The sequence below is a fragment of the Bos taurus genome, chromosome 13 (assembly GCF_002263795.3).
Source record: "Bos taurus isolate L1 Dominette 01449 registration number 42190680 breed Hereford chromosome 13, ARS-UCD2.0, whole genome shotgun sequence".
NCBI classification, from domain to species: Eukaryota; Metazoa; Chordata; class Mammalia; order Artiodactyla; family Bovidae; genus Bos; species Bos taurus.
The window spans coordinates 3,328,881-3,351,321 of NC_037340.1; the positions used below are offsets into that span (position 1 = coordinate 3,328,881).

General features: G+C 42.5%; 1 long non-coding RNA gene across 1 annotated transcript in view; it reads right to left on the reverse strand.

The window, feature by feature from the left end:
- Positions 1–426: 426 nt before the first annotated feature.
- LOC132346869 (uncharacterized) overlaps positions 427–22,441 on the reverse strand; it is a 149,497-nt gene continuing 127,482 nt past the window's right edge. The window contains exons 2-3 of the long non-coding RNA XR_009496829.1: positions 4,463–4,730; positions 427–4,297 (exon numbers count right to left, since the gene is read on the reverse strand). This is a non-coding gene — a long non-coding RNA (uncharacterized lncRNA). The remainder of the gene's footprint in view (positions 4,298–4,462; positions 4,731–22,441) is intronic.

Here is a 22,441-nt window from a genome sequence, read left to right on the forward strand (position 1 = left end):
CCCTTCTCCTCCTGCCCTCAATCTTTCCCCGCATCAGAGTCTTTTCCAATGAGTCAGCTCTTCACATTAGGTGACTGAAGTATTGGAGCTTCAGTTTCAGCCCCAGTCCTTCCAATGAATATTAAGGGTTGACTTCCTTTAGGATTGACTGGTTTGATCTCCTTGCAGTCCAAGGGACTCTCAAGAGTCTTCTCCAGCACCACAGTTCTATGGGTGACAATCTGGAACTTTGCTCAAAACTCTACAGTAAGTCCCCTATTTTTGTTCTGAGAGCATGTTCCTAAGTCCAATTTGTTCTTAAGTCCAACAGAGTTAGCCTAAGGAACCCAGCTAACACAATTGACTATATAGTACTGTACTGTACTGTGATAGGTTTATAATTCTTTTCACACAAATAATATGTAGAAAATAAACAGATACAAAAAATAAAGAAAACATTTTTAATCTCATAGTACCTTGAAAAGTACAGCAGTACAGTACAACAGCTGGCATACAGAGGTTGGCATGCATGTTCACATCTTTGAAAGTTTGCAAAACTTGAAGACCTTACTGTATTTGCCTAGCAAACATGCTGTTTTTATTTTGATTTTAAGTTTATTGGGGCAGCACATAGAAATAATGGGGTATGACGGCCCACAACTTCCAAGCTTGTCCTTGATACCACCCCCTGAGCCCTTTTCAGTTACAGACTCATTAGAAGTCCTACACCCTTATCTGTACTTTCACACCAAGGACAAGTGGCTTGCATTCAGAAAAAATACAGTAAATACATTGTTTAATTATCTAGCGTCCCTACGGACCTGGATACTTCCTTTCGGTGAGCACCTGCCTAAAAGGTTTTAAGGAACCCACTTTCCCCCAGACACCCGACTCAGATCAGACCTTTTCAGCTTCTGGGGCCTCTTTTGGAAATAGGAGCTTTCCTGAATCATTGACGCCCTCTAGTGGCTATCTCAGGCTGAATTCTTGCCTAAACTCAGCAGTCCTTCCATCCCCTACTAAAATTAAAACAAGCCCTGAAATTAAAAACAAAAAAAGAAAAAGCACTTATCCTTTTCCTCTGATTCTCTGAAAGTGCAAAAAAGCAAATTTAAGGATGTCTATTTTCTGAAACCATGAAGGTTCATCTGGCCTCTTACCAGCCCTGGTCGGTTTGGGTTTTAAAGCTTTGATGGCATTTTGCAGTCTGCTCTGTACCCCAAATGACTTTCCATTTGCCCCAAAGACATACTTTAATTTGGTCTTTAATTTGTTTTGGAGAACCCCTGAGTGTCTTCTTCTCAAAATCAACACCAGCAACGCATGGGAGGGGCCCAACTGTGTGCTTTAAGTGGAGGAGGGCAGACTTCCCTGCCAAGGTGCCCCCACAAAGCCTCTGTGTGACTCCAGGCACCAGGGGCAACACAGAGAGCCTTGTCAGGACCAGAGATGCTGCTGTCTCTTTTGACTTTGGTAGATAGATGAAACCTGGGTGTGGTTTGAAATTGGCTACATTGGTCATTTTTATGAATCGATTTTTACAAACCCATGAGAAGAGTTCCTAATATAAATAGCCTGCATTATTCTTGTATCACCTTCATCTGACCCCTGGGAGTGCTAAAGAAAAGCCCATCACGCTTACCTGGCCTTCAGCCTGAAGCAGGCAATTAGGCCCCTGCCTGGGAGGAGACTGGAGGAGGAGAAGGAGACAGTGCATCTGATGACACTGCTATTCCCTTGGCTGAGAGCAAACGAATATTTGCTGCACTTGTTCTGTGTGCTGACCATTGAATATCTCATCTAGTGGGGCAGGTATGACCATCTCCATTGTACAGATAAGGACACTGAAACACAGACTTAAATAATTTTCCCAAGATCATACTACGTTAGAGGCAAGGTTACGATTCAAATCCACTTCTAACTGTAAATCCCACTCTTTATTCTACCCTGCCTCTTATCTTACTTAGCTGAGGGTTTCAGGTCCTTGACTCAGTCTGTGTGAATGGCGTCTCTGGAGTTGAGCGATGTGCACCCTGAATGTCTGTTCAGAATGGCTCAAACTTTGATTGCCTTGAAACCCTCCCATGACCCAGATTCTAAGCCTGGCCTGAGGACTAGAATCTTGATACTCAAAGTGTGGCCCCCAAAACCACAGCATCAGCAATGCTGCTGCTGCTGCTAAGTCGCTTCAGTCGTGTCCGACTCTGTGCGACCCCATAGACGGCAGCCCACCAGGCTCCACCATCCCTGGGACTCTCCAGGCAAGAACACTGGAGCGGGTTGCCATTTCCTTCTCCAATGCATGAAAGTGAAAAAATAAAGTGAAGTTGCTCAGTCGTGTCCGACTCCCAGCGACCCCATGGACTGCAGCCCTCCAGGCCCGTCCGTCCATGGGATTTTCCAGGCAAGAGTACTGGAGTGGGGTGCCATTGCCTTCTCCGAGCATCAGCAATACTTGGGAGCTTTTTAGAAATATAAGTTGGCAGGCCCCCCCCCAGACCCAGTGAATCACAAACTTCAAGGTTTGAGACTAGAAATGTATACCCAGAGCTTCTCAACTTTGAGGTGTACTCAGATCATCTGGGGATCTTGTTAAGTGCAGTTTCTGCCTCTCTAAGCAGCTCCCAACGGATGCCAATGCCGTGAGCCACCTTTGTAATAACATGCCCCTAAATCAGTAATTCTCAAACTTAAGACTGCATTCAAATCACCTGGAGGGCTTAATAAAACAGACTGATGGTGCCCCATCCCCCAAAATTCTGATTCAGAGGGTCTGGAATGGGGCCCAAGAATTTTCTAACAAGTTCCCAGGTGACGCTGGTAAAAGGATCCTACTTTGAGAACCACTGCCCTAGCCTACAAGAACTTCCTTCAGTTAGACAATTAACCTCATGCTTTTTGGCTCTGCATTTGTGTGAAGCCATGCTTCGTCCTTGAATCCTGGCTTCTTAGGGTTGAGAATAACTTTGGAGACCAGAGGCAAGGTCAGGATGCCACAGCTAGACTTACTCTCTTCAGTGCTGTTTACTCTGCATCCTGCTGGCTCTGCAGCTCCATAAATTTTCCAGCATCCAGCAATTGCAGTGGTTTTCGTGAGCTCTGCATCTCAGGCTGGTTTTGTAAGCACTTGAATCCCTAGTAGACACATATGTCATTGGCACAATCTGTGAAAACGCAGGCGCCTCCTACCTCACAGCTCTTTGAAAAGAGGGCTTTGGAAAAAACCAGCAGCTGCACTGGCAGCCGTGGTGGGGAGAAAATGCAGCAGCCAGCAGGCAAACCCAGACAAGGTAACTCAGCACAGAGGCCCTGGAGCAAAGTAATAAACCAGGACTCTGACAGCTACTGCATTCACATTCTGCTGGGCAACCCTGAAAAGGTTGTTTAACCTCTCTGTTCCAGAGAAGATGGTTTTCCTTAAGGTAAATAATACTCTTATTCAAGGAAATGCATACAAGGGAGGGTCTCAGATATGGACTTAAATCAGTTTCTGTTAGTGACAAACCACTCATGATATTTGAGGAAAAAAGTAGTCCTGTATATTCCTTTTTCTTAATCAATTTTTACTGGAGTGTAGTTACTTTACGATGTTGTGTTAACTTCTACTGCACAGCAAAGTGCGTATACATATATCCCCTCCCTTTTGGATCTCTCCCCCATCTGGCACCCCACAGTGCATTAGGTAGAGTTCCCTGTGCTATGGAGTATGTTCCCTTCAGTCGTCCTATATATTTTCTTGAAGCCGAGGCTTGGAACTGGCATGCCATCACTTCCATCATATTCTAGTGGCCAAAGTCAGACCCGAGACCAGCCCACTGCTTCATGGGAGGAGCTGCAACATTACATGGTAAAGACAGAGAGGAGGGAGTAGTTTGGAGCCACTTTGCAATCAACCACAGAGGAGTTTTCTCAATTTGGGAGACACTGAGACACAGATGCCTAGGGAAATGGTTTACTTGGTTACTTGAGAAGTGAAGGAAATGCTAGTGGGAGCATAGGGGATTGAGACCCAGAGGAAAGCAGCTGGTAAAGCATGCACACTCTGGCCAGCCAGCACTCTGGCAGATAGAGCTGCATTTCACTGGAAAACTCTGGGAGTGCTGGACACATGCCTTTCTGTTATCCTACCTGAGAGACGGAGCTAAGGCATTTATGTATCAATTCTTAGCAGTTATTGTTGAGGGCTTTTTCCAGGGGGCACTGATTTCCCATCACTTCAGCCTCCCCTGCTGGGCAGGTGCTGGTAGCTGGTGGCCTGGCCCCTCTGCACCAAAGGGGTGAGGGTCAGGATATGCAAGTGGGACACCCGTGCTTCCTCCTGCCATGGTGATAAAAAAAGAAAAAGAAAACTCAAGCTTTGCTTTTAAGGTAGTTTAGTAGTAATATCTGCCCCCCACCCCTAGTTTGAGGTCTTTTTGTTTTATTTGAGGTGATGCTTCATTTCTTTTGCTAGCAAAGTTTGGAACACTAGATGGCGTCATACCAAGATATCATGCAGCTCTGGAAACAAAATGCGATGTTCCTGGTTGTCCTTGGAATTGAACGATTAGCAGCGTGAGTTGAGAACAAAGAGCTTTGTCTGCTGTAGCTGTGGTGGACCACTTCAGCTCTACCAAGAACATCACTCCGGCTGAACTTGCCCCTTGGCACCAATGTCACACACCATGGTGGGCAGGGGGTGGGGGTGGGCAAAGCGCAGAGGGCAGGCAGAGGTCACTGACCTTCTCTAAGGCGTGGGGTTCCCAAAATCACTAGAAGGAAGCAGAAAAAAGAATGAAACTTTCTAATCCCAGAAAGGTCTTTGAGCTGTATGGAAATGGGCCAGAAGGAAAACACGAAACTTATAGTAGAGATTCATTCTTGGGGCTGGGAGTGGAGAAGGGGATAGTAAATGAGGTTGAAAGTGAGGATCCAAGATATTAACATTTTATTTTAAATATTTCATGCAAATGAGACAGAATTTAAGCAATGATCAACTCTTTATAAAAGATACTAGGTAGTTGCCATATTATCTTCTCTCCTTTTTCTTAAATTTCAGAAAAAGTGTGTAGGGAATAAGGTTGTGGGGTGGGGTGGGGGGGGCAGGGGGTGGGTGGGGAATGATGTTCTCCTGTAATTAGCAAGGTATGATGCTGTGAAAGTGCTGCACTCAATATGCCAGCACATTTGGAAAACTCAGCCGTGGCCACAGGACTGGAAAAGGTCAGTTTTCATTCTGATCCCAAAGAAAGGCAATGCCAAAGAATGCTCAAACTACCACAAAATTGCACTCATCTCACACACTAGTAAAGTAATGCTCAAAATTCTCCAAGCCAGGCTTCAGCAATATGTGAACCGTGAACTTCCAGATGTTCAAGTGGTTTTAGAAAAGGCAGAGGAACCAGAGATCAAATTGCCAACATCTGCTGGATCATGGAAAAAGCAAGAGAGTTCCAGAAAAGCATCTATTTCTGCTTTATTGACTATGCCAAAGCCTTTGACTGTGTGGATCACAATCAACTGTGGAAAATTCTTCAAGAGATGGGAATACCAGACCACCTGATCTGCCTCTTGAGAAATCTTTATGCAGGTCAGGAAGCAACAGTTAGAACTGGAAGTGGACCAACAGACTGGTTCCAAATAGGAAAAGGAGTACGTCAAGGCTATATATTGTCACCCTGCTTATTTAACTTATATGCAGAGTACATCATGAGAAATGCTGGGCTGGAAGAAGCACAAGCTGAAATCAAGATTGCTGGGAGAAATATCAATAACCTCAGATATGCAGATGACACCACCCTTATGGCAGAAAGTGAAGGGGAACTAAAAAGCCTCTTGATGAAAGTGAAAGTGGAGAATGAAAAAGTTGCCTTAAAGCTCAACATTCAGAAAAAGAAGGTCATGGCATCCGGTCCCATCACTTCATGGGAAATAGATGGGGAAACAGTGGAAACAGTGTCAGACTTTATTTTTCTAGGCTCCAAAATCACTGCAGATGGTGACTGCAGCCATGAAATTAAGACGCTTACTCCTTGGAAGGAAAGTTATGACCAATCTAGATAGCATATTCAAAAGCAGAGACATTACTTTGCCAACAAAGTTTCATCTAATCAAGGCTATGGTTTTTCCAGTGGTCATGTATGGATGTGAGAATTGGACTGTGAAGAAGGCTGAGCACCGAAGAATGTAGTGTTGGAGAAGACTCTTGAGAGTCCCTTGGACTGCAAGGAAATCCAACCAGTCCATTCTGAAGGAGATCAGCCCTGGGATTTCTTTGGAAGGAATGATGCTGAAGCTGAAACTCCAGTACTTTGGCCACCTCATGCGAAGAGTTGACTCATTGGAAAAGACTCTGATGCTGGGAGGGATTGGGAGCAGGAGGAGAAGGGGACGACAGAGGATGAGATGGCTGGGTGGCATCACTGACTCGATGGACGTGAGCCTGGGTGAACTCCGGGAGTTGGTGATGGACAGGGAGGCCTGGTGTGCTGCGATTCATGGGGTTGCAAAGAATCGGACACGACTGAGCGACTGAACTGAACTGAACTGAGCAGGCCTGTAGAAGTTACATTCTTTTGTTGATTGACATTTGCTAAGTGCTTCCCCTTACTGAACCTTCATTTCCTTGTTTATAAAATGAATATAACAGTAGTATCAATATCAGGGGTTGTAGTAAGTCTTAGATGAGGTGATATACTCATACCACCCAGCATGGCATCCCAGGAGAGATGCTTCCTCAGAAAATGCTCCCTTCTTCTGTCCCCCAACTCTCACCATGGGGGTAAGCATTAGGATCCCCTCCCGTGGAGTCAAATGAATGACTGGTTACTTATCTGCTGGACTTCCCTGGTGACTCAGATAGTAAAGAATCCACCTGCAATGCAGAAAACCAAGATTCAACCCCTGAGTCAGGAAGATTCCCTGGGGAAGGGAACAGCTACCCACTCCAGTATTCTTGCCTGGAGAATTAATTCCATGGACAGAGGAACCTAGCGAGTTACAGTCCATAGTGTCACAAAGAGTTGGACATGACTAAATGACTAACATTTTCACTAAATATGGCTAGAAACAGAAAAAAATTCTTAAACAAAGCCTTATCCTGACTTCTCTGAGTTCAGGGACACCATTGGTTTAAGAAAAAACAAAAAAACAAAAGAAATTGTTTATGGAAATAAGGCTAGAGAGACCCTCTTTATGGAAAGAGTTCAGTTCACTTCAGTCGCTCAGTCGTGTCCGACTCTTTCTGACCCCATGGACCGCAGCACTCCAGGCCTCCCTGTCCATCACCAACTCCCAGAGCTTGCTGAAACTCATGTTCATTGAGTCAGTGACGCCATCCATCTCACCCTCTGTTGTCCCCTTCTCCTCCTGCCCTCAGTCTTTCCCAGGATCAGGATCTTTTCCAATGAGTCAGCTATTTGCATGAGGTGGCCAAAGTATTGGAGTTTCAGCTTCAGCATCAGTCCTTCCAATGAATATTCAGAACTAAATTCCTTTAGGATGGACTGGTTGGATCTCCTTGCAGTCCAAGGGACTCTCAACAGTCTTCTCCAACACCACAGTCCAAAAGCATCAGTTCTTTGGCACTCAGCTTTCTTTATAGTCCAACTCTCACATCCATACATAACTACTGGAAAAACCATAGCTTTAACTAGACAGACCTCTGTCAGCAAAGTAATGTCTCTGCTTCTTAATATGCTATCTAGGTTGGTCATAGCTTTTCTTCCAAGGAGCAAGCATCTTTTAATTTCATGGCTGCAGTCACCATCTGCAGTGATTTTGGAGCCCCCAAAAATAAAGTCTCTCACTGTTTCCAATCCAGCCATGAAGTGATGAGACCAGATACCATGATCTTCATTTTTTGAATGTTGAATTTTAAGCCAGCTTTTTCACTCTCCTCTTTTACTTTCATCAAGAGGCCCTTTAGTTCTTCTTCACTTTCTGCCATAAGGGTGGTGTCATCTGCATATCTGAGGTTATTGATATTTCTCCCGGCAATCTTGATTTCAGCTTGTGCTTCATCCAGCCCAGCATTTTGCATGATCTACTCTGCATTTAAGTTAAATAAGCAGGGTGACAATATACAGCCTTGATGTACTCCTTTCTCATTTGGAACCAGTCCATTATTCCATGTCTGGTTCTAACTGTTGCTTCTTGACCTGCATACAGGTTTCTCAGGAAGCAAGTTAAGAGGTCTGGTATTCCCATCTCTTGAAGAATTTTCCACAGTTTGTTGTGATCTACACAGTCAAAAGCTTTAGCATAATCAATAAAGGAGAAGTAGATGTTTTTCTGGAATTCTCTTGCTTTTTCGATGATCCAATGGATGTTGGCAATTTGATCTCTGGTTCCTCTCCCTTTTCTAAATCCAGCTTGAATATCTGGAAGTTCTCAGTTCACGTACTCTTGAAGCCTGGCTTGGAGAATTTTGAGCATTACTTTACTAGCATGTGAGATGAGTGTCATTGTGTTTGAACATTCTTTGGCATTACCTTTGTTTGGGATTGGAATGAAAACTGACCTTTTCCAGTTCTGCAGCCACTGCTGAATTCTCCAAATTTGCTGGCATATTGTGGAAAGAGGGACTCTGGAATTTAGCAATAAGCATTTTAGAAACTTTACAGTCTTCTACTCTGAAGGGGCATGAACCTAGTTCTAGAACAAACATGGATTCTTTGGTGTGGCTTATAAAAAGATACACCCTTTCTCCTTTGAATGTAATGAGAACTCTTGATTTTTATGCAAATTAGAGAAAGCCCATAACCAGCCTCCATAGCACAAAATACCATGAGGGCAAGACAGCAGATAGTAATAATGGGCTGGTAAGAGGGGAAAATATGGGATGAGATCTATTACATGGAGGTGACAGAGCCTGCCCTCTAGGAGAGAGGGCTTCTCTGGCCTTTCTACATCTTGCCTGGGAAGCTAGGGCAGACTTAGAAGGGAACACAGTATTCCTTAGAGTCTTGTTTTATCTGGGGATCTCTGAATCTAGAAAAGATGGTCCTTAAAAACTGAGAAGGCAGAGCCTAAACCCATTGGGCTGGGCTTGTTCCCTTCAAGGGTTACAAACAATCTCAGTCTTTTCCACACATCAGAGCCTGCTGGAGGTGTGTGTGTGTGTGTGTGTGTGTGTGTGTGTGTATGTGGTGTACAGGGCCTCCCATCCATTTGATATCAGTTACCTATTACTACAGCAATGCTGGTAATAAACAACTCCAAAATTAATGACTTGAAATGATAGCTGTTTCTTTAGCTCCTGAATCTAAGGCTTGCAATTGGGACTGAGCTGAGCTTGGAGGTTCTGGTCTCAGTTGGGCAGCTATTCTTTAAAAAGAAATAGCATGGTAAAAGAAGAAACCCTAGACCATCAGAAAGGAAGAAATACAGTAACCAAAACTATGCATAATGACAACAGAATTACCTTTTCTTCTTGAGACTTCTAAATTATATTTGATATTTGAAGCAAAAATTATAACATAGCCTGATATGCTTATTAAAATATGTAGAGGAAATATTTAAGAAAATTATGTTATGAACAGAGGAGGATAAATGGACATAAAGAGATAAGATTGTCTACACTTCATTCAAATGAGTAAAATGATGACAAGAGTAGACTGTGATGAGTTTTATGTATACATACATATAAGAGCAACCATTAGGAAAAAACTACACAAAGAGATACACTATTGATGAACATTACAGATAATTCAAGTGCAATTCTAAAAAATTTTTCAAATAATTCCTATGAAAACAAAAAAAATCATAAATGAAAAACAGAAACAAAAGAAAAATGAAACGGCAGACTTAAGCCCTAATATATCAATGCATGTGTCATGTATATGTTCTAAGTCATGTCCGATTCTTTTGCAACCCCACGGACTATAGCTTGCCAGGCTCCTCTGTCTGTGGGATTTTCCAGGCAAGAATACTAGAGCAGAATTCCATTTCCTTCTCCAAGTGATCTTCCCAACCCAGGGATCGAACCCATATCTCTTACGTCTCTTGTATTGGCAGGTGGATTCTTTACCACCGAGTCACCTGGAAAATAATATATCAATGTGTGCAAAGTCACTTCAGTTGTGTCTGACTCTGTATGACACTATGGACAGTAGCCTGTCAGGCTCTTCTCTCGAAGAGATTCTCCAGGCAAGAATACAGGAGTAGGTTTCCTTTTCTTCTCCAGGGACCTTCCTGACCCAGAAAGCCAACTCATGTCTGTTGCATCTGCTGCATTGGCAGGTGGGTTCTTCACCACTAGGGCCACCTGAAGTACATTGAATTTAAATGGTCTAAATATATCAGTTAAAAGACCTTGGCAGAATGGATTAAAAAATGTAATCCAACTATATATTGTCTACAAGAAACTCACTTCAAATATCACAACATACACAGGTTGAAAGTAAAATGATGGAAACAGTAATCAAAGGAAAGCAGGCGTGGCTAGTTAATAACAGATAATGTAGACTAGACTTGAGATAATGGGCTGGTAAGGGGGAAGATATGGAATGAGATCTATTGAATGGAGATGATAGTTAATAACAGATAAAGTAGACTAGACTTGAGAGCAAAAAACAAAATTACAGACTTAGTGAGAGAGATTATATACTGATGAGAGGGTCAATCCACAAAGAAGACATAGTAACACCCACTGTGTATCCCCCAGGTAACAGAGATGCAAACTATATGAAACAAACCTGATAAAACTGAAAGAAGTATACAAATCTATAAGTTCAGTTTCAGACTTCTACCCCTCTCTTTTAATATTTGACGGAACAACTTGTTAGAAAATTGGAAAAGATATACAAGAATTCAACAACACCATCAACCAACAGGATCTAGTCCACATTTATAGAGTATCCCCCAGCATTGGAGGAACACACATTCTTTTCAACTGCCAACAGAACATAGATCAAGATAGACCATTTCCTGGGTCGTAAAATAAATCTCGATAGATCTAAAAGAACTGAAATCATACAGTGTGTGGTCTACCAATAGAATCAGCCTAGAAATCATCACTCTCCCTGTTCAAATTTATTTGCATAATGAAATTGACAAAACCTGCTATAGTTACCCCCCAGAGTTGATAATATACACAAGTAGCATTAATGGAAGAAGAAATTTTACAAATATAAGAACCAAATCTATATATAAAGATTAGACACTTGAAAGTTTTCTTTATGTAATTAGAGGCCTCAAAGTCCATCTCTCCTGATAGTTCAGGAACATAATTACCTGGCTAAGACTAACAACTAATTTCATTTTCACCATCAGTCATTAATCCCTGAATATAATCATAGAACAATCTTGGACAAGAGAAGAAATAAGCCTGATCTCTTTTCTAGACCTCTGTTCACTCAAGAGGCCAACAACATGCCAACTGATGCTCTTCTTACTGCAAAGGATATTGTCAAATAGCCTCTCCTAGGCTGTATCATAGAGCACAGACCACTTTAAGGTATTTCAACACCTTTTTTCTATTTCAAGACTAGTCTGAAGAGATTTCATGGAGTTTATTCCATGCCTCTTCATGTGAGAAGAAAACCATTTGGACATTTATAGCCTAAGGAGATAGAGATAGAAAGAGGAAAGTACACATTGGCTATCATTGGGGACAGAGAAAAGAGATTATTTGCTCTATTGGAAGCATTTGGTACCACTGGGATAGTTCATGCAGCCATTAACTTTCAGTTATTCAAACAATTGGATGACTTTCAATTATTTCTAAATGAGCTTTTTTAATGAAGGGATATATAAGTTCATTTAATAGGAAATGTAATAAGAGTTGGTTGATCCAGGATCTCAATATTGTTATCTGGAGTTTAGGTTCTATATAATCCTTGGCTTTGCTGTTCCTGTGGTTGGTTTCATGTTTTAAAGTTGTCCGGGGGACAATGGTAGATTCATCTGACTTCAGTTATGGAAAGAGAGAATAGTTTACTCTTAAGACCAAGCCAGAACTTCCCTGGATGAAACCAGGAATCCTCTCATCACATGTCATCGACCAGAACTGGGTCACATGACTTTTCCCAAACCAATCACAGACAAGGGGGATAACTCTTAATCCCATCAGACTCACTCCTCAAGCTGAAGGGGTTCCTCTGGGTCATAGGGGCTACATGAGGATGGGGCATCTGTAAAAGAGAGGTTCTGTGAGGAAGTAAAAGGTAGTTAATGGGTTCTGTGTAGGCAGCTGGAGCTCAGTAACACTGAGTATGTTTCTAAGAGCAGAAATCTCAGACTCAAGCAATGAAGTGACCTAGTTGTCTTAAAGAACTGAAGGAGTTCACAGATAAATCAGGCAAGGCTGCATCCAGCAAACCAGTGATGTCATTAGCACCTGGCTTCCCCATCTCTCTGCCCTCTGACTCCACACAGTGGTCTCCTGCCAGCAAAAGGCTACAGCAGATTGAAAGTTTGAATTGCTTAGCATGTTGAGTTGGGAGAGAAGTGGAAAAGGAGAATCAATTCTAATAGTTTCAGTGAAAGACTCTTCCTTTTTCCAGAACCCTCAGAAAACAGCTCCTCATATCTCATTGGTGCATGTGGGCATGCGGGCATGCACCCAACCTAAACCAATTATTGTGGCCCAGCAGTGGCATTGACTAGTTTAATCCCAATCATAATCTCTATGTGTAAGGGTAAATTCACAGCAGCAAAAACAAAATGAAACCAAAACCCCACAAAATCCATTGGTTTAACCCAATACGATTTATTCTTTTCATTCATTCAATATGGATGGACAGCGACTCAACTCCACACAGTTGTTCAGGAACCCACACTCTTTTTCTGTGCAGCTTTGCCCTGGGCATCAGTGTGGATGTGGAAAGCAGATGGAGAGGGAGAGAAATGCTCTGGCCCCAGCTGGCATCCACAGCCATGGTGAAACGTGACTGCATTCACGCCTGCCCTGGAGCCACTTTGTCCTAACTCAGCGAAGAGGACTAGTGGGACATATTTCTGAGGACTCTGTTGCTAAATGGTACAACCATAGGGTAGGTTTGACTTTTCTAATTTTTAATCTTTCTTCGAACTAACTGTGAAACTCTTTATGTAAGTTAAATTACTGGGCCATTTTTCCTTATTTCTGAAAGAAAATAAAGTTGTGTTAACCGTGGGCAAGCCACTTACCTTCTCTCTGTGTCAGCTCCTGCATCTATAGACCCTTCATCTGAGCTCAATACTGCTTTAAGGTTGTGTACTCATTTGCTAGAACTGCCATTAAAAAATACCACAGACTGTAATATAAACGTACTTTTCACACTTATGGAGGCTAGACATCTGAGATCAGGTGTCTAGAGGGTTGTGCCTCTTTGGCTTGGACCATCTTCTGTCTATGTCTTTACTTGGTCTTTACTCTGTGCATGTCTGTGGCCTGATCTCCTCTTCTTAGAAGAATACCAGTCAATTGGATTAAGGCCCACCCTCATAACCTAATTTTACCTCTTTAAGGACCCTGTCTCCAAATACAGACATTCTGAAATACTGGGATATAGGATTTCAACATGTAAATTTGGGGAAGACAGATACAATTCAACCCATTCCAGGTTAAGATGAAGTTTAGATAAATTAGTACATGTTAAGACTTAAATCTATAGGTAGAGTGCAGTAGGTATATGCACTCAACATTAGCTATAAAAAGTATCTTATTTTTTTAGTAGTACCAATAGATGTAGTAGCAATGGTATTTGAAGTAGTATTAGTTCAGTTCAGTTCAGTTGCTCAGTCGTGTCCGACTCTTTGCGACCCCATGAATCGAAGCACACCAGGCCTCTCTGTCCATCACCAACTCCCAGAGTTCACTCAGACTCACGTCCATCGAGTCAGTGATGCCATCCAGCCATCTCATCCTCTGTCGTCCCCTTATCCTCCTGCCCCCAATCCCTCCCAGCATCAGAATCTTTTCCAAGGAGTCAACTCTTCACATGACGTGGCCAAAGTACTGGAGTTTCAGCTTTAGCATCATTCCTTCCAAAGAAATCCCAGGGCTGATCTTTTTCAGAATGGACTGGTTGGATCTCCTTGCAGTCCAAGGGACTCGCAAGAGTCTTCTCCAACACCACAGTTCAAAAGCATCAATTCTTCGGCACTCAGCTTTCTTCACAGTCCAACTCTCACATCCATACACGACCACTGGAAAAACCATAGCCTTGACTAGACGGACCTTTGCTGGCAAAGTAATGTCTCTGCTTTTGAATATGCTATCTAGGTTGGTCATAATTTTCTTCCAAGAAGTAAGCGTCTTTTAATTTCATGGCTACAGTCACCATCTGCAGTGATTTTGGAGCCCCCAAAAATAAAATCTGACAGTTTCCACTGTTTCCGCATCTGTTTCCCATGAAGTGATGGGACCGGATGCCATGACCTTCGTTTTCTGAATGTTGAGCTTTAAGCCAACACTTTCATTCTCCTCTTTCACTTTCATCAAGAGGCTTTTTAGTTCCTCTTCACTTTCTGCCATAAGGGTGGTGTCATCTGCATATCTGAGGTTATTGATATTTCTCCTGGAAATTTTTTTTTTTTGACAATACTTATAAGACTTATTTTCTTTTTTTTTCTTTTTAAACTTTACAATATTGTATTGGTTTTGCCATATATCAACATGAATCTGCCACAGGTATACACGTGTTCCCCATCCTGAACCCTCCTCCCTCCTCCCTCCCCGTACCATCCCTCTGTGCTGTCCCAGTGCACCAGCCCCAAGCATCCAGTATCATGCATGGAACCTGGACTGGCGACTCATGTCATATATGGTATTATACATGTTTCAATGCCATTCTCCCAAATCATCTCACTCTCTCCCTCTCCCACAGAGTCCAAAAGACTGTTCTATACATCAGTGTCTCTTTTGCTGTCTCGTATACAGGGTTATTGTTACCATCTTTCTAAATTCCATATATATACGTTAGTATACTGTATTGGTGTTTTTCTTTCTGGCTTACTTCCCTCTGTATAATAGGCTCCAGTTTCATCCGCCTCATTAGACTGATTCAAATGTATTCTTTTTAATGGTTGAGTAATACTCCATTGTGTATATGTACCACAGCTTTCTTATCCACTCATCTGCTGATGGACATCTAGGTTGCTTCCATGTCCTGGCTACTGTAAACAGTGCTGCGATGAACATTGGGGTACACGTGTCTCTTTCAATTTTGGTTTCCTCAGTGTCTATGCCCAGCAGTGGGATTGCTGGATCATAAGGAATCTCCACACTGTTCTCCATAGTGGCTGTACTAGTTTGCATTCCCACCAACAGTGTAAGAGGGTTCCCTTTTCTCCACACCCTCTCCAGCATTTATTGCTTGTAGACTTTTGGATCGCAGCCATTCTGACTGGCATGAAATGGTACCTCATTGTGGTTTTGATTTGCATTTCTCTGATAATGAGTGATGTTGAGCATCTTTTCATGTGTTTGTTATCCATCTGTATGTCTTCTTTGGAAAAATGTCTATTTAGTTCTTTGGCCCATTTTTTGATTGGGTCGTTTATTTTTCTGGAATTGAGCTGTAGGAGTTGCTTTTATATATTTGAGATTAGTTGTTTATCAGTTGCTTCTCCTGCTATTATTTTCTCCAATTCTGAAGGCTATCTTTTCACCTTGCTTATAGTTTCCTTTGTTGTGCAGAAGCTTTTAAGTTTAATTAGGTCCTATTTGTTTATTTTTGCTTTTATTTCCAATATTCTGGGAGGTGGGTCATAGAGGATCCTGCTGTGATGTATGTCGGAGAGTGTTTTGCCTATGTTCTCCTCTAGGAGTTTTATAGTTTCTGGTCTTACGTTGAGATCTTTAATACATTTTGAGTTTATTTTTGTGTATGGTGTTAGAAAGTGTTCTAGTGAGGTGAAGTCGTTCAGTCGTGTCTGACTCTTTGCGACCCCATGGACTGTAGCCTATCAGGCTCCTTCATCCATGGGATTTTCCAGGCAAGAGTGCTGGAGTGGATTGCCATTTCCTTCTCCAGGAAAGTGTTCTAGTTTCATTCTTTTACAAGTGCTTGACCAGTTTTCCCAGCACCACTTGTTAAAGAGATTGTCTTTAATCCGTTGTATATTCTTGCCTCCTTTGTCAAAGATAAGGATTCCAGCTTGTGTTGGGCGGCTGCGACGGCACGCAGAGCGCAGCCAAGAGGAGCTACCCTGCATCCAAGGTCAGGGGTGGTAGCCGAGAGGAAGTAGCATTAGGTCCCTAGTAAAAATAAAGAAAATGGACAAGGGCCCATTATAAAGGAAAGGGGAAGATAGACTTTAAAGAGAATTGAGATGCAAGGGGATAGTATTTGTATCACAGAATTCCAGTTTTGGTGGCTGTATAACATGTCAAAATGTAGTGGCTTCAACCAATATTTATCTTCTTTAAGAACTTGCAATTTCAACAGGACCCAACAGAGAGCTGTCAGTTGCACTTGTCATCAGCTGGAGCAGCTCAAAATCACTCTGATGTCAATGCCAACTGTCGGCCCTGTTGAACACCTATGTAGGGCTCCTTTATGCAACCTGAACTTCCTCTCTACACGGTGGCTGTGTTCCAAGCATCCTGAAAGGAAGTGGCCTTTTAGGACCTCGCCTCAGAAGTCACACAAAGTGGTTTTGGTTGCATTCTACTCATCAAGACAAGTCCAGGTTCAAGAGAAGGAAACATGAACTGAAGGAGGAAGGCAAGGTTCTGGAAGAGTATGCAATCCTGGAAATATTGTGTGGTCATTTGTGAAGAATATGATCCCCTGCCTTCCACACAGAGAACTTCCTTCTGGGTTGGATCATTATACTGTGTTACTCAGTTCCCTGGAAATTGAAGCTAAAGTGATATACTTGGTGGAAAATTTTGATAAGAGTTTTACAAAAGAGAACTATGCAAGTAATGTTTTGGTGGGTTCCATAATCCCCTTTCAACTAAGCACTCACAGAAAGCAGATTGATTTTCTGATTTCTCAAATGATCTTTAAAAAGAAAAAAAAAAAGACTCTAGACACAATCATGTCCCAGCCCTGAACAGGTAATTCAGAGACTTTCCTTTGTAAAATAAGGGCTAGAGATTAAGAAGATCCACAGTGCCCTTATCAGCTCTAATAGTCCATGAAAAACAGGAGAAAAAATAGAATGAATTAAGAAAATGTAAAAGCATTGTGCTGAGTCCATCAAAGGGAGAAGCCAAGCTGTTGCTTGCTTTATATTTGAATGCTGAGCATGGCTTTCATGATGGCAATAATAATTTATTGACAAAATGCTTTTATTAAATTGCCTTTACTGAAGAGGCCCTGCATGCTTTTTCACCACTTGCAACAATTAAAAGCAGCAGTAAACAGAGCCTTTCTATTTAGATTGAAAAGCAACAATTAAGCTTGCTCAGCTATAAATAGGAGGCCGCTTCACATCTATGGCCCCAACTGCACACATTAAAGACTCCAGCCCCTGATGCCCCCAATTTATTTCCACAGGACAACCAATAAATTGTCAAACTCTGACCTGAAAACTGATAGTTTCTTAGAAAATGTAAGTAGGTAAATTATGCATAATTCTAGATAATTACTGGGATGTCCATGAGGCTAGGAAATCAGTATCTATGCTAGAGATCTAAATTTACAGGCAGCTAGCTCTTTCATTTTATCACTGTCAAACCATGTTTTGCCTTGGGTGGCTGTCAGGGCTGGCTCTCCTTTGCCTGGGAGGCAGAGAAGAAAATAATGGTTTTAAGAATTAGGGAAAGGAAAAGTGAAAATACAAAGCTCTTTCACTAGATTCCCATTAGTTTGAGTAATTCAGTAAAGAGACCAGAGCATGGACAGTCAGAGTGAAATATTTTTCAATAAAAAGAAAACAAAATTGCAAGTGTCATTCATCCCGTTTATAAACCATAGCTACTGAGTTTTCAAAGAAGTGAAAGCATTTGATTCAACCTCCTCATTTTCTGCAGGAGGAAACCTGAGGCTCAACAAGCCACATGTATTGTCCAAGGTCACAGACTTTGACGGTGGCAGAGCTGGAACTCAATAGCTTACTCGACTGCCACTTCAATGTTCATTGAGTGGAAAAATTTGCCCTCCTTTCATTCTTCTCAGTACAAAGACCAGATTAACGAGACCGAAGTAATAAAAGGTCCAAAGGGTGCCATAGTTCTTTGAGTGCAAGATGGTTTTCAAAGGCAACAGGATTTTGCCCCTTGGAGTTCCTGGGACTCCTGCCTTTGTGTCCCCCATCTAGGCCAAGAGTTGCCAATTTCCTAAAACCCTAAAGGAGTGATTTTCCAAAAATCTGACTTGGGGGATCACACCTCTCTGAGACTCAAGAGTCTTGGTTTTCTGTTTGCATGTGCCCTGTGTCTCCCAGTGCTTTATCAACTATCTATGACGTCCCTTGGATCAGACTAGATATTCTGTGTTGCCCCCTCACCTTCTCTACCTAGCTCTGTGCCTCAGGGGACTGACATTTATGGACTTCTAAATGGTACCCTAGTTCTTTGGCTACAGATGAACTTGACTAATTGGCAGAGAATGAGGTGGGAGGAGGGGACACAAACAGGAGATGAGATAGCGAGAGGATAAAGAAGCCAAAATTTTTATTCCCCCATCTCACTTCCTGCAGAGTGAAGCAGAGTTGCCCAGCAGAACCCACCCCAGATTAGCCAAACCCCAGGTAAAGCCCAGATACATGAATGTGAGTTCATGACTTGTAGTAAATCACTCATTTTTCAGGGGTACTGTATTATGCAGCAATAACTGACTGATACAGAATATGACATCAAAAAGAAGAATTTAAACAATATGACCATTCCAAAAACTGAGATAAACATTTCTGAAAGCCAGAAACGGAAGTGAACACAGAACACAGAAGAGTAACTGGGATTGTATTTGCAGACTCACTGAACTCCAGATCCAGAAGCCAATGGAGAAATCTGAGTTCCTATGGGGTAACGAGAAAAAAAGTGTCCCAAAAGAAGTAAGAGGCTCATCTTCAAACTCACTGAAGTCAGAAGCAAGCTTGAAGTTTCCTCATACATTAAAGGATGCTAAAATAAGATCTTAAAACCACTGTCTGAGCTACCATTTATATAAAGCAATGTAGCAGGGAAGCTGTAACATAGGAAGTCTTTCATCGTGGACTTGGGCTTAACAATCTGTTGACTTGGTTGATGAATATGTAATGACTCCAATGTCAATGTAGTTTGCATGCCCTGAACTGCCAATACAAGACCCAGCTTTGTAGCTTTTTTCCTAACAATTTATTTATTTTCTTTTTGTCTGTGCTGGGTCTTCATTGCTGCATGTGGGTTTTCTCTAGTTGCATTGAGCAAGGCCTACTCTGTATCTTGGGCTTTCTCATTGTGGTGGCTTCTCTTGTTGCAAAGCGCAGGCTCTAAGGCACCAGCTCAGTAATTGTGGTGCATGGGGGGCCTAGTTGCCCCAAGGCATGTGGGATCTTCCTGGACCAGAGATCGAACCCATGTCTGCTGCATTGGCAGGTGGGTTCTTATCCCCTGGACCACCAGGAAAAGTCCAAGACCTGGCTTTAGACTGACTGTTCTTGGGAAGTAGTTCAGTTCAGTTCAGTCGCTCAGTCGTGTCCGACTCTTTGTGACCCCATGAACCGCAGCACGCCAGGCCTCTCTGTCCATCACCAACTCCCAGAGTTCACTCAGACTCACGTCCATCGAGTCAATGATGCCATCCAGCCATCTCATCCTCTGTCGTCCCCTTCTCCTGCTGCCCCCAATCCCTCCCAGCATCAGAGTCTTTTTCAATGAGTCAACTCTTCGCATGAGGTGACCAAAGTACTGGAGTTTCAGCTTTAGCATCATTCCTACCAAAGAAATCCCAGGGATGATCTCTTTCAGAATGAACCGGTTGGATCTCCTTGCAGTCCAAGGGACTCTCAAGAGTCTTCTCCAACACCACAGTTCAAAAGCATCAATTCTTTGGTGCTCAGCTTTCTTCACGGTTCAACTCTCACATCCATACATGACCACTGGAAAAACCATAGCCTTGACTAGAGGGACATTTGTTGGCAAGGTAATGTCTCTGCTTTTGAATATGCTATCTAGGTTGGTCATAACTTTCCTTCCAAGGAGTAAGCGTCTTTTAATTTCATGGCTGCAGTCACCATCTGCAGTGATTTTGGAGCCCCAAAAAATAAAGTCTGAGACTCTTTCCACTGTTTCCCCATCTATTTCCCATGAAGTGATGGGACCAGATGCCATGATCTTCGTTTTCTGAATGTTACTTTTTCACTCTCCTCTTTCACTTTCATCAAGAGGCTTTTGAGTTCCTCTTCACTTTCTGCCATAAGGGTGATGTCATCTGCATATCTGAGGTTATTGATATTTCTCCCGGCAATCTTGATTCCAGCTTGTGCTTCTTCCAGTCCAGCGTTTCTCATGATATACTCTGCATAGAAGTTAAATAAGCAGGGTGACAATATACATCCTTGATGTACTCCTTTTCCTATTTGGAACCAGTCTGTTGTTCCATGTCCAGTTCTAACTGTTGCTTCCTGACCTGCATACAAATTTCTCAAGAGGCAGGTCAGGTGGTCTGGTATTCCCATCTCTTTCAGAATTTTCCACAGTTGATTGTGATCCACACAGTCAAAGGCTTTGGCATAGTCAATAAAGCAGAAATAGATGTTTTTCTGGAACTCTCTTGCTTTTTCCATGATCCAGCAGATGTTGGCAATTTGATCTCTGGTTCCTCTGCCTTTTCTAAAACCAGCTTGAACATCTGGAAGTTCACGGTTCACATATTGCTGAAGCCTGGCTTGGAGAATTTTGAGCATTACTTTACTAGCGTGTGAGATGAGTGCAATTGTGTGGTAGTTTGAGCATTCTTTGGCATTGCCTTTCTCTGGGATCGGAATGAAAACTGACCTTTTCCAGTCCTGTGGCCACTGCTGAGTTTTCCAAATTTGCTGGCATATTGAGTGCAGAATCATCTTTCACAGAATCATCTTTCAGGATTTGAAAGAGCTCAACTGGAATTCCATCACCTCCACTAGCTTTGTTCATAGTAATGCTTCCTAAGGCCCACTAGACTTCACATTCCAGGATGTCTGGCTCTAGGTGAGTGATCACACCATCATGATTATCTTGGTCATGAAGATCTTTTTTGTACAGTTCTTCTGTGTATTCCTGCCACCTCTTCTTAATATCTTCTGCTTCTGTTAGGTCCATACCATTTCTGTCCTTTATCGAGCCCATCTTTGCATGAAATGTTCCCTTGGTATCTCTGATTTTCTTGAAGAGATCTCTAGTCTTTCCCATTCTGTTGTTTTCCTCTATTTCTTTGCATTGATTACTGGGGAAGGCTTTCTTATCTCTTCTTGCTATTCTTTGGAACTCTGCTTTCAGATGCTTATATCTTTCCTTTGCTCCTTTGCTTTTTGCTTCTCTTCTTTTCACAGCTATTTGTAAGGCTTCCCCAGAGCATAAACTAAAACTCAAACTTTCTAAGGCTAACTCCTATGCCCTCCAAATTTTATAACACTAAAAACAATAAAATAAACTGTATGTTTGCAGAAACTGGCATTTTCCAGTCCCTTAAAATCATCATAAATGTGTAGCATCTCCAATGGTGCTCCACTCAGATTCCCTTGGGTGACTTTGACCTTTTTAATGTGCCTTTCCTTGCCTTCTAAGTGTTTTGATTCCAGTTGTTCATCTCTATGATGCTCTGTGGAGAAGCCCCCTGGGGCTATCAGCTTGAGAGATAGAAGTTCCTTGGCTTATACATTCTCAAAAGTAGTCCCTAGCCAATGATTGACTGGGTTGGGAAGAGGAAATCCCAGCTCTTTTGTCTTGAAGTTAGGCCAAAATTTGAGGTGTAATTGACATTACCAACCACTCCTGAGGGTTAAGACTAAGGCTTCAACTTGACTTGGCTTCTTTCCTCCTCTGTCCTGCTTTCCACACCCAGTTTTTTTCCAAGAGAACTTCCTCAATAAATCAAGTCACATGTGAATTCTCATTTCAAGATCTGCTTCTTGGAACCCTCTGCTAAAATGAGGACCATGCAACCCCATACAGAAGTATAGGGAAAGAACATCTGAGTGGCTCAGAGTTCCTGACACTCCTGTCTTTGGGAATTTCCAGTTGGTTATTTATGCACTGGGAATCTGGCATTGTGAATGTAGTTTTTGTCAAGCCAGAGAAAAATTCTCTTGAAGTTTCAGACATGAGGTCAATAACTATTGATTGGCCAACTTTCTGTCCCCAACAGCTCCTCCTGGGTCCAATTCTAGATGCTGCTGCTGCTAAGTCACTTCAGTCATGTCGGACTCTCTGCAACCCCATAGATGGCAGCCCACCAGGCTCCCCCGTCCCTGGGATTCTCCAGGCAAGTGTTCTTGCCATTTCCTTCTCCAATGCATGAAAGTGAAAAGTGAAAGTGAAGTCGCTCATTCGTGTCCGACTCTTAGCGACCCCATGGACTGCAGCCTACCAGGCTCCTCCATCCATGGGATTTTCCAGGCAAGAGTGCTGGAGTGGGGTGCCATT